The 12,625-nt window shown below is 40.4% G+C and overlaps 1 long non-coding RNA gene across 1 annotated transcript; it reads left to right on the top strand.

Moving 5' to 3' along the window:
- The first annotated feature begins 2,525 nt into the window (after positions 1-2,525).
- Positions 2,526-7,251, top strand: LOC112575982. The gene is made up of 2 exons (XR_003101715.1): positions 2,526-3,048; positions 5,939-7,251. It is a non-coding gene; the product is annotated as an uncharacterized LOC112575982 (long non-coding RNA).
- The last annotated feature ends 5,374 nt before the right edge of the window (positions 7,252-12,625 follow it).

Raw genomic sequence — 12,625 nt, 5'->3', positions numbered from 1 at the left:
TCTGTCTCAGAACTCAACTCGCTTGTGATGTGCTAAAGACCACCAGACTGTCACGGACCCGTTTGTGCAATGAACAGTTTTGCAAAAAGTTACACCACCGCTATCGCAACCCGTTGCATCCACACAATCAAAATAAGCACTGTAATAAATAAGGAAATGAAATTAATGTAAAGAAAGACATAAATCGTGTTAATGAAATATATACAGCTATGTCACAGTGTATAAAATTCATGCGAACTTATCTTTACAAACTCTCATGAAGTGGCTGTAGACAGTAGCACTGTTCAGTCTGGCATGGCTAAATGCAGTTCACAACCTTTACTGACTCAGCTGTGGAAGGATGATAGCTCCAAGCACCCGAACAGACGATTACAAAGTCAATTCAAACAGCAGCACGAGATGTCTGCAGCCGCTCAGACAAGTGAGGTTTTGACATCGTCCAGTGGGTTTTAAGTTTAAAGTTCAAACTACCTCTTCTCCACTCTTGGCTGTTCAGCCCTGGTAATGTGATCTGACTTTCTTTAAAGTGGTAGAGATTTATCTCTACCCTTCTCCACTAAGCCACCCCACTGAGGTCCTTTCAATCTTTCTCTCATCTCTCTTTCTCATCTCACGGACAACTATCAAGTAACATCGCACCACCTTCTTTGTCCAGTCTTCTAGTCTGATCCGACTGGTCATTAACTGACAGATTTATCGCTACCTGTGGGCCTGTCCACCTATAGCACCTCCATCGGCAAGTCCTTTCAATCGTTCTCTTCTTTCTCATCTTACAGATGAACTAACAAGTAAAACCGAACTGTCTACATGTTTGCTGCTTAAAAATAGTACAAAAGTGGTTTTCTACAAGAACTCATTACGACCAGAGGCATTAGAACCCAGAAGTGTCAAAGAATGGCTATGAAAATTAAATCTTTTTCAAGAATTTGCTGTCAGATTTGATTAATAACTTATAAGTAAGAGCTACATTTTGTCAAGAAAAAGTACGTCTGTTTTTCAATTGCAGGCGTGCATCATACACACATGGATGCTTGCATGCCTCCCAAATCACACCTACACTTATGAGTAGAGGGATTTCAAACACTCGTGTAAAAGGTTTTATGGAGTGCACACACTGATGGAGACAAGAAATGTGTAGCACCTTGCTCTGGTCTTATTTTGCTGTGTGGTCTAAAACTCAAGCTATCACAGCTTCCAGCCTCTAGACCACCCTGATAGCAGCTACCTCATGTTCCCATCCAAAGTCACACCACAGTCACACCTCACAGGTGGGCGGGCAATGAGAGAGTCTGTCAAGAGAGAGTCTTCTGGACACTAACAATGCAAAGTTGTAAATCATGGTGTCAGCTCCCCAAACACAGTCCAGTGATCAACACCGCGTGGTGTCCAGCACAGGGTTTGTTGAAAACAAGAGAAGTATATAGTGTATAGACTGTAGGTCTTAATGCGCATTATCTCTTAATAACCAATTTCAAATATTCTGTCAATGGAGCATAACAACAAGCTAGCCATTCAAACTGTAGACAAACAGATGCACTCTTAGATAATTAAAATAAACATTAAAAATTGACAACTAAATTAAGCCTAAAACACCAATCGAACAGAAATTTAATAATTAATAAGAAAGTTAAATATTCACGACCATGAGTCACAACAGTAAGTACAAGACTATAGGCCATCAGTGTCAGTAAATAGATATGCTATAAACTTCAAATGGCTCTACCTTGATGTTTGTCTGCTAAAGACTTTAATACTCTTATTAACTAAGAACGCGTTCGTGACATTAGCTAAGTTCCTTCGGGTTGAAAGTTCGTAAGTGTAAACAATATTGAGCATAAAACTGTTGTCATAACCACAGTCTACAAGCAGAGGAAAGGTGTCCTGCTAATATCATTTTGTGAAAATGATATTTCCCCTAAAATTATTCATTGAAAAAAAAAAAAAAAAAACAGCAGGCCATTTTTCCCGCCCCCATCGGTCGCTGCGCCCTAGACACCTGGAGATACAGCGGTTGTCCGAATGGTAGGTTTGACAATCAGTCTCACCTCCAGTCTCGGGGTCAGCGCCTGTCACCAATGTGACGGTTGGCTGTTTCGGGTTAGCTTACCACGAAGCTTTTCGTAAGCTGAACGGTGTAAAGCTCGGAAACAACTAAATTTCACACTAAAGTTACATTAGCGGTAATGCCCTAACCGAGTTCTAAGTTGCACCATAGCGAGCCATGAAGTGTAATGTTTCTTAGCTATAATGTCACCAAGACACTTTAGTTGTAATGAACTGCTAACAGTACAGCGACACCTACTGTAAACTGAATGATAGGAAACCTCCCAGTTTGTTATCCTCCACAGATGAACTATCGGTTTGAAACGAAATTGTATATGTGCTGGTGATGTCGCCCCAAAATATAAGAGAGTAAGTGTACAGAATGTTAAGAAGGAGCAGTAAGACAAACCTACTGACAGTCCAGCATCCTAATGCAAGAGATGGACTAGTAGCCCCAACAACTCAGCCGGTGGGGAAAGAGCAAGAAATTATATTCAATAAATGTGAGGAGCTGCTCCACATGGATCATAGGAGACGATTTATGGACCTTTCTGAACACTTTCAGCGCTCTCTCTCTCTCTGTGCTAGTGGGAGTGGCCTAGCGACCCTAACCTAACCTCAAAGTGAAATGACATTAACCCCTTTGGTAAGACCACCAGATCATGTTAAAGAACGAAATATTATCAGAAATATCTGAGCAAACCTTTAACGTAGAAACACGTGTCAACAAGTACACGCACTATCTCATTTCTGAAAAACAGATTCTATTGAGAACTTTGCCAGACCAATCACATCCCCAAACACACATTCCCGGAGGGGGAGGTGCCATTATAAATAGCTTGCTGCCCACAAGACCATATTCACATCCAGCAGAATTTCTGGACCGTTCACATCTGTCCTCCACACTTGCCAGTTGCCTCATCATGCGCCACCTGCTGATACCCTTGACAATGGTGGTCCTCCTCCTCATCTCCGTGAGCTGCACGTCTGCTCTACAGGGTCGTGGTACGTACTCTCAGTGCACTAGAATATTCGGGCTGTTATTTCTCATACTAATCAAAGTTGCCCTAATAATGTTGTCCCTCAAACAACAAATATGTTGACAAAGAATCCGTCACCAAGTGATCATGCAACATTAACATTCAGCATCTTGAGGATACAGATTTTAACAGCGAGTCGAAGCTTTTAACAAATATGTTCGCACATTATGTGAGCAATTTATTCGTTTATTCATTAATTTAATTTCACAAAGTGGAAGACTTTTAACAACTAGACAAAGGTATAAGGCCAGTCCAGAGAAAGGACATCGTCGTTGTACTCGGTGACTGAAACGCCTCCCAGCAATGGGCAGCAACCCATTTTAGGCCTTTTACCTTGCACAAAGTTTACGAGCCATCGACAAAAGTATTTATTGTAGATCAGTGATGCCCAACCTTTTTCGACCTGGGGGCCATATACATTTCCGATACGAGTGTCACGGGCCGCTTAATCGCAAAAATAAAAAAAATTAAAAAAAAATAAAGCAGATACCATTTTCATTAGAAACAAGTTGTACTTACCATTAATTATGTAGTAATTAGTGGGATATTTGAAGTTGTTTTCCCGAAACCATCTTCGGAATGTCCGGCTGCATCGTAGAGACACCAAGTCTGAGCACTGAATCGAAATGTTCGTCCGCGAGGCGATGACGTCAGACGGGTTTCGCCCGTTTCATCACTGAAAACGTTTGTTCACACACATAAGTACTTGTAAACATCGTGATCATCCTTAACGATTGTTTTTTGGGAGATTTGGAAAAGTTTCTGCAGGCAACACGGCGTAGAAAGCAATTGTCTGCATCGCTCGAAATTTGTCAAGTAGGGATGTCTGGTTTTGCAAGTCAATCAGTTCCAGTTGCAGGTCTGTCGGGGCACTTGACACATCTTCCGCAAATGGATTTTCGAAGAGACGTATTTCATTCTTCAAATCATGAAAATCCTTAAATCTTTCATTGAAATTATAATTCAAGAGCCGCAGAAGTTGTATTATTCTTGCCTTGGGGAAAGACATATGTTGCTGCTGTTCCTGACGTAGAGATGTACACGTTGGGAAGTGGACAAGATCCATCCTTCCCTGCTGAATGAAGAGTTGTAATTTCGCTTGGAATGCTGTTATGTCCGCATACACATGCGAAATCAACTTGTCTTTCCCTTGTAGTTTGGTGTTGAGTTCATTCAGATGTCACGTGATGTCGCATAAAATCACCAAATCCCACAGCCACGAGGTGAGGCACTTGCTTTCATTTCTCCGTCTGTGATCTGATGAAGTTTACAGTGCTGACCACAATCTTCATCACATGGTCCAGATTCAACACCTTGCCACAGAGATTTTGTTGGTGAATAATGCAATGAAGCCGCAGAGGCTCGGTTCCATTAGACTCGACGACTTTTCTGATAACCCTTGATGCCAGTCCGCTGTGGCATCCAACCATACTTCTGGCACCATCGGTAGTCACTCCCACTAATTTTTCCCAAGGAAGAGCAAGACCCTCTATTACGGCTGAAACTTCTTTGACCAGGTCTTCGCCAGTGGTGTTCCCGTGCATGCCCCTCATGGCCGCTAACTCTTCTGTAAGTTCAAAATCGCTGTTTGTACCGCGAATAAATACCAAGAGTTGAGCGGTGTCAGATGGGTCGGTGGACTCGTCAGCGGCAATAGAAAAGATTTCGAAACGTGCTGCTTTGTCCCTTAGTTTTGACTGGAGATGTTTCCCCATATCTTCCACTCGCCGTGCAATTGTCGTGCGACAAAGGCTGACGGCTTCAAATGCATTCTTCTTTTCATGGACACAGTTCCTCCACCACTGCTAGCAAGCACTTGTTTACGCATTCACCGTCGGAAAATGGCTTCACTTCTCTGCTCAAAATGTGAGCAACTCGGTAGCTTGCAATTGACGCCGCCTAAAATCAAAGTTCCAAATTGTCTTAAAATACATCTTAATCGAGGTACCCCAAGGCGACCCATCCTGTTTTCCACAGGAAAATGACGAAATTCAAACGCTGTTTTTGGTATTGCTTCCTTATCAAAACCCCATTGTCTTATACCTTGCTAGAAAGCCCGAGTCTGTATTTTAAATCTCTTTAACGACTGATTCAAATATTAACCAATCAAAAGACCACTAATCCCCTGTGGAATGCGGCGTCCCTCGTTCTCAAACATTGGTTTCCTCCCAAGACGAAAATCTAGAATGAAATCCATCGAAGAAAGATTGAGAGACGCCCCTACGTAGGGATAAATACTTCTTCCCTTTTTTCGTTTTTTTAAATAGGTTTTTTTATTACTAACATGCAGATTTCCTGCACTGTGGGCAGAAGTTTCGCGGGCCGGATGGCACCGCGTCGCGGGTTCGGATATGACCCGCGGGCCGTAGGTTGTGCATCCCTGCTCTCGTTGAATTCTGCAATTTTTAGTTTATGAAGTATGAGAACATAATTTCAATTACTGTCCATGTTGGGATGTAAGATACTAATGCTGCTGCACATCTTACATATTTTTACTATCAAATGTTGATTGTATTTTTTCCCCACTAAAGTTTATGAATGATGCCTGCTGTTGTACCTCTTGAAATCGCCTCAGGCCTACTTAATCAAAAATTGGAATCTCTCTCACAGTAGAGTCAACTCAAGTGTCCCAATAAACCCACAATAAATCCTATAAAGATATTTCACATTTAGAGAAAAGTATTCAAAGCCAAGATACGAACCAGCGACCCCTGATTCTTACTGTCGTAGCGACAGGCGCTTTAGCCAATGCCTCGTTAACCACCTGATTGCTTCAGTAGTTTATTGTGTGATACACAGTACAAGTGGCGAGTCTTGTTTGTTTACAATGTTTACCTATCTTCTCTTTCTTTCAGACAGTGGCTATGACATACCTCAAGCTCCACCCGTCGGGATTGCTGGCAGTAGTCTGAATTTCTTCAAGGGTATGCTGGCACCACACTTGGTGGGCGTCGTAAAGCCAGTGGAGTCCTCACCACAGGATCAGAAATTAATCCGAAACTAGCAAAAATGCTTCCAGAAAGTCTGCTTTTACCATATCCGGTCTTCATCCTTTTGTTCTTTATGTTTTGCTTTCATTTATTCCACTCAAATAGTTTGTAATCAGTGTCAGTGTACAGACTACAACATCGCACTTTCAGCAACCGCTTTGAAACACCAAAAATAATCTTGTTAAAATACACTGTCACTGCTGTATGTTGTGAAATACTATACAGCAGTAATATACAGTAGTAGTATACAGCAATGATACACTGCAGTGATAGAAATCAGTGATAGTCTGCAATAATATACAACAATAATATACAACAATAATAGACAACAATAATATACAACAATAATATACAACAATAATATACAACAATAATATACAACAATAATATACAACAATAATATACAACAATAATATGCAACAATAATACAGCAGTAATACACACACACTCCAGCGATAAGCACGATACCTAGCAAACAACACTGAGCTGCTCCTTGCGTCTGTTCTGTTGCTGCTCATGGCGAGATGATGTCTACCTGCTGACAGACCAGAGGTTGTTTACCTGCTGACAGACCAGAGGTTGTTTACCTGCTGACAGACCAGAGGTTGTTTACCTGCTGACAGACCAGAGGTTGTTTACCTGCTGACAGACCAGAGGTTGTTTACCTGCTGACAGACCAGAGGATGTTTATCCGCGATAAACAATGCTTTTTTTGCTTTGAGTTTAGTTTTGAGCCTGCACTTGCTTGCACCATTGTATTGTCAATCCATTATATCAAATCTTCATTATTGATAAACTTCAGCCTGTAGCCTTACTGTTTCTATTACAGTTTTCTATTTTTGTATCTTGCAGTTTTCATTCTGAACTTTTGTGCACAAATGTGTAGAAGCCAATGTCTAAGAAATTCATTCTAGATAATCTTTTCAAGTTCTCAGTATCTGTTAGACATCATTTATATTAATGAATATAATTATAAGTACTAATTATCATGCCTTGTATAAAGACCTCAATGGCAGACGAACCTTACATACAGTCCACAGCACAAAGCACACAATCAGGGCAAAACTCACACACACCAGCAGCCTTGTCCATTCTAGTTTAATTAAAAGTTTTTAACAGGCGTGCTTTGCTATTCTTGAAGATTTATAGAAATAATCTAATAAAGAAAAAAAAACCTTCAGACTTTTGTTTGTTATATCACGTTAAGCAATGGGGCGCCACGAGCGCTCACAGTCACACAGACTCAACAGACACACACACACACACACATTCCCTCCCCTCTGTTTAAATACTATCGACCAGACTAAGGCGTTATCCGTTAGCCTGTATGAACGTTGTTTACTTTTGTTGTTGTTGTTATCACACTCTAGGTGTCGGTCTTAACACAGTGCACAATGGTCTTGTAACATTTATTTGTCTGGATTTAAAGTCAGTTCCTATCTGCTGTAGGTCGCGTGGTAATTGTTATAGGGCGAAGAAGACCTTTTTCTTAAATAATTACTTCTGCACAGTTCAATAATGATAATTTACTTTTGGATTTTACAGTTAAAATGAACAAACTCTTGATGTTCAGTTCACACCTTACCTCGTAAAGACTTCTTCCCGTTTCTTGTCCTTACACCAAATTAATCTCTGTCAGTATTTTAGGAACAATGTCAGACTAAACTTCACTTTACAAAGTGACTGAAGCAGTACTTACAGTGTGAGACTAACCTGTATACACGGCCCCAGTGTCAGGTGACTGAACACTGAAACTGTCCCCTGGCTCCTTGGTCCTTTCTCTGCCCCTCTTCTTCCTTGTGTTCTCTACTTCCATGTCTACTTGAAGTGTCTAGAACTTGTCTTCAAATCACAGAGGACTTGTGATGAGACAGAGTTCACCCACTGATAGTCTGCTGGTGGTCAATACAAGGAACACTTAGGATTGCAGATGACTGTGAACACTCACGTGCAGTGTTTAAAGTTTGGCTCATAATCAAGGGACATTCTACACGCAAATTATTCTGTCAAAAGCAAGTGGGCCATCGCGTACCCACAACTACAATATATATATACATAAACATAAACAAACGATCCCCATACACTGTTAATTCAAGAGGAACAGCCATGAACGGCATGTGAACGGCAGGTTGACACGTGTTCATGACAAGTCTAAATTGGTTTAAACCAGTCGTGGCCGCTACTATAAAATACAGTAATGGACTTTGTGGACTTTTCCATCGTGTGCTAGACCCTACACACCCTCCCCTTTAAAGGGATACTCAAGGCATGTGATAAGGCTCTGGCATTGTTGTTGACCAATTGACTTCGTAGTGTATTTAAAAAATAAAATTACATTTGACGAGCTAATTATTTCCTCTCACACACACACACACACAGAGGAATATTCACATTGTATATGATAATTTAGGTTTTTACGTGAACTTTCCAAAGGATAGTTTCAAAAATTAATATTTAGAAATATCTGTGTTTGAATATTTTAAACAGACAATATTTACTGCCATTTTGGGGGTTATAGTTTGAATAATTCTGGGTAAACAATCCTACTGAAACGTCATAAGGTCACGTGACGGAGAACGAGACTTCGTGGAAGCAAAAAAAGAGTCCTATGTAATTTCTCTTATTAAACACAACATTCTACTAAAAAACTTCAACGTTTTCCACATGAACAGACATGAAAATAGAAGAGATTCCATTGATCCTACTCTTTACTAGTTTCTAAGCACTTTTATTTTGCCTTGAGTATCCCTTTAACCCTCCTCATGATCTGACAGTGAACTGTGTCAAACTGTTTGATATCCTCTGTGTTACTGTTTGCTGTCTTTTGAAGTTTGTTCTTTGTGCTGTTTCCATTGACAATCTACATTCTCAGATATTACTGGAACATATTTAACAGTCCACATCACACAAGAACAAGGAAAGCTAATATTGGAACGAATTTTTTTTTCTAAAAAGTTTTGATTGCAACAGTGCGACACACAGTTGCTGCTGCTCCTGGTGATGTTGCAGCTACAGTGCCAGAATAGTTAATTAAAATACTAGAATTTATTGTGTTGTGCCGGAATGTATACTACATTACTTGAATGTTTGATCTTACACCAAGAAAAGAACTGTGTTAAAATTAGATATCTTAGATAACAGTAAGGATTGAGTGATGTATTTTTATTAATTGCTATAGTATACATTTATTTCATATCAGTAAATATATCTACATACAGGCCTACAAACGAACCAGAGATATTTTCTGAAAAAAGAAAGCACAAATGTCAGGCATATAAAGGGACATGAGTGTCTGTGACACCTTTAACTAGAAACTTATTTAAACTGACTTACTCCCCATGATTGTCTCCCTTTATAAGGTTTCTGACATTGAACAACTACCTTCCCGATGATAAATGTCGGCAAAATTAGGCTTTGTAGACTTTGTAACACTAATAATGTGAGGAATTAATTTAGTTACAACTTCATTGTAACTTCGTGTGTGTGTGTGTGTGTGAAATATATTGTACAGGCAAGTGTGTGAATGGTACACGGACTTTTCGCCGACGGACGTTTCGCCGCCGGACGTTTTGGAGCCGGACGTTTTGCCGACCGGACGTTTCGCCGCCGGACGTTTCGGAGCCGGACCTTTTGCCGACCGGCGTTTCGCCGCCGGACGTTTGGGCGCGGGGCACTTCATTTCGGCATTTCACGCGGGACCTTTAGCCGAAGTCAAGTGTGTGACGCCCCTTAGCTCACACATTTCTCTCGCCATTGTATCAATGTATCAGTGAACTCTCTCTCACTATCCCTCCTCATGTGAACCGTTAGCTCACACATTTCTCTCGCCATTGTATCAATGTTTTTTCTCAAAGCTGTTGCGCATAATTTGTGACAATCAAAGTGAACTGTCTGTGAAGTCTGTGTGTAAAATTTGTTTGAAATAAAGAATTATTGTGTAATCTAGTAGTTACTTTCATTCTTTGAGAAGTAAGTAAACTCTCTCTCTCTCTGACATAATGCGGCGAAACGTCCGGCGGCGAAACGCCGGTCGGCAAAACGTCCGACTCCGAAACGTCCAGAGGCGAAACGTCCAGTCGACAAAACGTCCGGCTCCGAAACGTCCGGCGGCGAAACGTCCGTCGGCAAAACGTCCGCACACGGTGTGAATACTATCTCTATATGTGTATGTGTAACACCTCAATAAGCTCAGGTAGTGACATTAATATAGAATCTTGAATGTTGATAATCTGTTATCTACCTCGTGTGGTGTTATTTGTTTGACTTACATGACTTCAGTACAAAATATATTCCCGCTGTTGACCTCTGTAATCTTGTAAACAATGATCCATTGTGTTATTATTAGCAGCTTACCTGTGTACAATTCATAAAACTTCACACATCTTCCTGTCATCAATAGATGTCTGTTGGTTATTTGCCGCTGATTGTGACTAAGTATTGAATAGTTTCAGGCTTTTCTAATTGTTCCCACCACAATGCAGTAAACAACACAGTGAGTCCATCTCACTAATAACACCATGTGTTGTATCCAACATATTGTACTGACAGTAACTACTCCAGTAAAGTCAGTAACAACAGGCTGTGGACCCACGTTTGGTCTTTTGTCAGTCTCACCTTTATATGGCAGTGACATTACAGTCTCAATACATGTAACACACTACATCTACAATAACAGTGTTTTCAATGTTAAAAAGAGATTTCTCCAAAAGATTAACTAAATGATTGTGAGATTGGACATGGTCTGTGTGTCATTGTGTGTGATGAGCAATGTATGTATGTATAGTGTGTCCGCCTGCTAATGGGACAGATTGACAGACACAGAAATTGTTGTACACGTCTGTATACATTTCGATACTTCTCACCAAAACTAATTACAACATTTACTCTTTAATCTACTTTTTCGGGTTTTCCCAGAGAATAAATCCGTCATTTCAACGGCTTTTTGTCGGGCTGTCCTGTATGGACACCAGACGACTGATGACCAGACATTGTTGACAGTGGTCTCCCCTTTACCGAACCACGTTTGTCGGAGGCAGCGTTTGCTCCCTTTGTGAGAAACCAGTTATTTGTGTAGGGTCAGAGGGTAATATAGTGTCAGTGGCACGGTGTCAGTGCCATAGTGTCAGTGGAATAGTATAGTGTCATAGTATAGTTCCGTATTGTCACTGGCATAGTATCAGTGCCATGCTGTCAGTGGCATAGTATCAGTGCCATGCTGTCAGTGGCATAGTATCAGTGCCATAGTGTCAGTGGAATAGTATCAGTGCCATGCTGTCAGTGGCATAGTGTCAGTGCCATAGTGTCAGTGGAATAGTATCAGTGCCATGCTGTCAGTGGCATAGTGTCAGTGCCATAGTGTCAGTGGAATAGGATCAGTGCCATGCTGTCAGTGGCATAGTGTCAGTGGAATAGTATAGTGTCATAGTATAGTTCTGTATTGTCATTGGCATAGTATCAGTGCCATGCTGTCAGTGGCATAGTATCAGTGCCATGCTGTCAGTGACATAGTGTCAGTGTCATGACAAGATGAGTTTTACAGGATGAGTAAAGTCAGTAGACGCTGCCCCCCTCTCCAACACCCCGCCGGCCCCGTGCTATTATTAGCTCGGCTTGTGGTGACTGTGGCGACCTCTGGCCACGTACATCAACGTCCAGTGAGTAGACAGCAGTGGTCAGCCATGTGGTCAGTGACTGCACCGCCCTCTGAAACAATATTGTAATTACATATTGTAATTACTGAGCCACATGGCAACCACCCTGTGATTGTAACCACTACTTCATAGCAACAACATCATGTAGCGGTTGTAACTACATCCGTAATGTCAGTAAGTGTACATACACCCGTAATGTCAGTAAGTGTATATATATACCCGTAATGTCAGTAAGTGTGTATATATATATACCCGTAATGTCAGTAAGTGTGTATATATATATATATCTACCCGTAATGTCAGTAAGTGTACATACACCCGTAATGTCATTAAGTTTATGTATATATATACCCGTAATGTCAGTACGTGTACATACCATACACCCGTAATGTCAGTAAGTGTATATATATATACCCGTAATGTCAGTACGTGTACATACCATACACCCGTAATGTCAGTAAGTGTACAGACTTATTAACAAATACAATTTGTCTTGTTGTTGTGTTGTCATTGTCAAATATTAAACATTATTTTGCCCACATGTTGCAGCTTTATTCAGCTTTTTTATTTTATGACATTAAAATGGTTACACGGCGAGTGTGCAAGATATGTGTTATTGTGATCAAGTTTTACAATTAAAATACTTTAACGGATGTTGTAGATGTTCAAATGACGTTGAAGTTAATAGCATGATTTAAATATTATTAATGTATTTCAATATTTATTTTAATTGTAAAACTTATTGTGATGTTTATATGAAGATAATTATTTGAATTTTAATTAAATTTTTCGCCGGCTTCATAATTTTTATAGTTAAAATTTCATTTTAAGGATGAAGCGTTGGGGATGAAGTGTCTGGGAACCGCTAACAGGAAGACACACAAATGCAGTAATTAACTGA

This window comes from Pomacea canaliculata, linkage group LG11 (genome assembly GCF_003073045.1).
Source record: "Pomacea canaliculata isolate SZHN2017 linkage group LG11, ASM307304v1, whole genome shotgun sequence".
Taxonomy (NCBI): Eukaryota; Metazoa; Mollusca; class Gastropoda; order Architaenioglossa; family Ampullariidae; genus Pomacea; species Pomacea canaliculata.
Note: the sequence above shows the minus strand (reverse complement) of the source record. Positions and strands in the feature narration are given on the sequence as shown.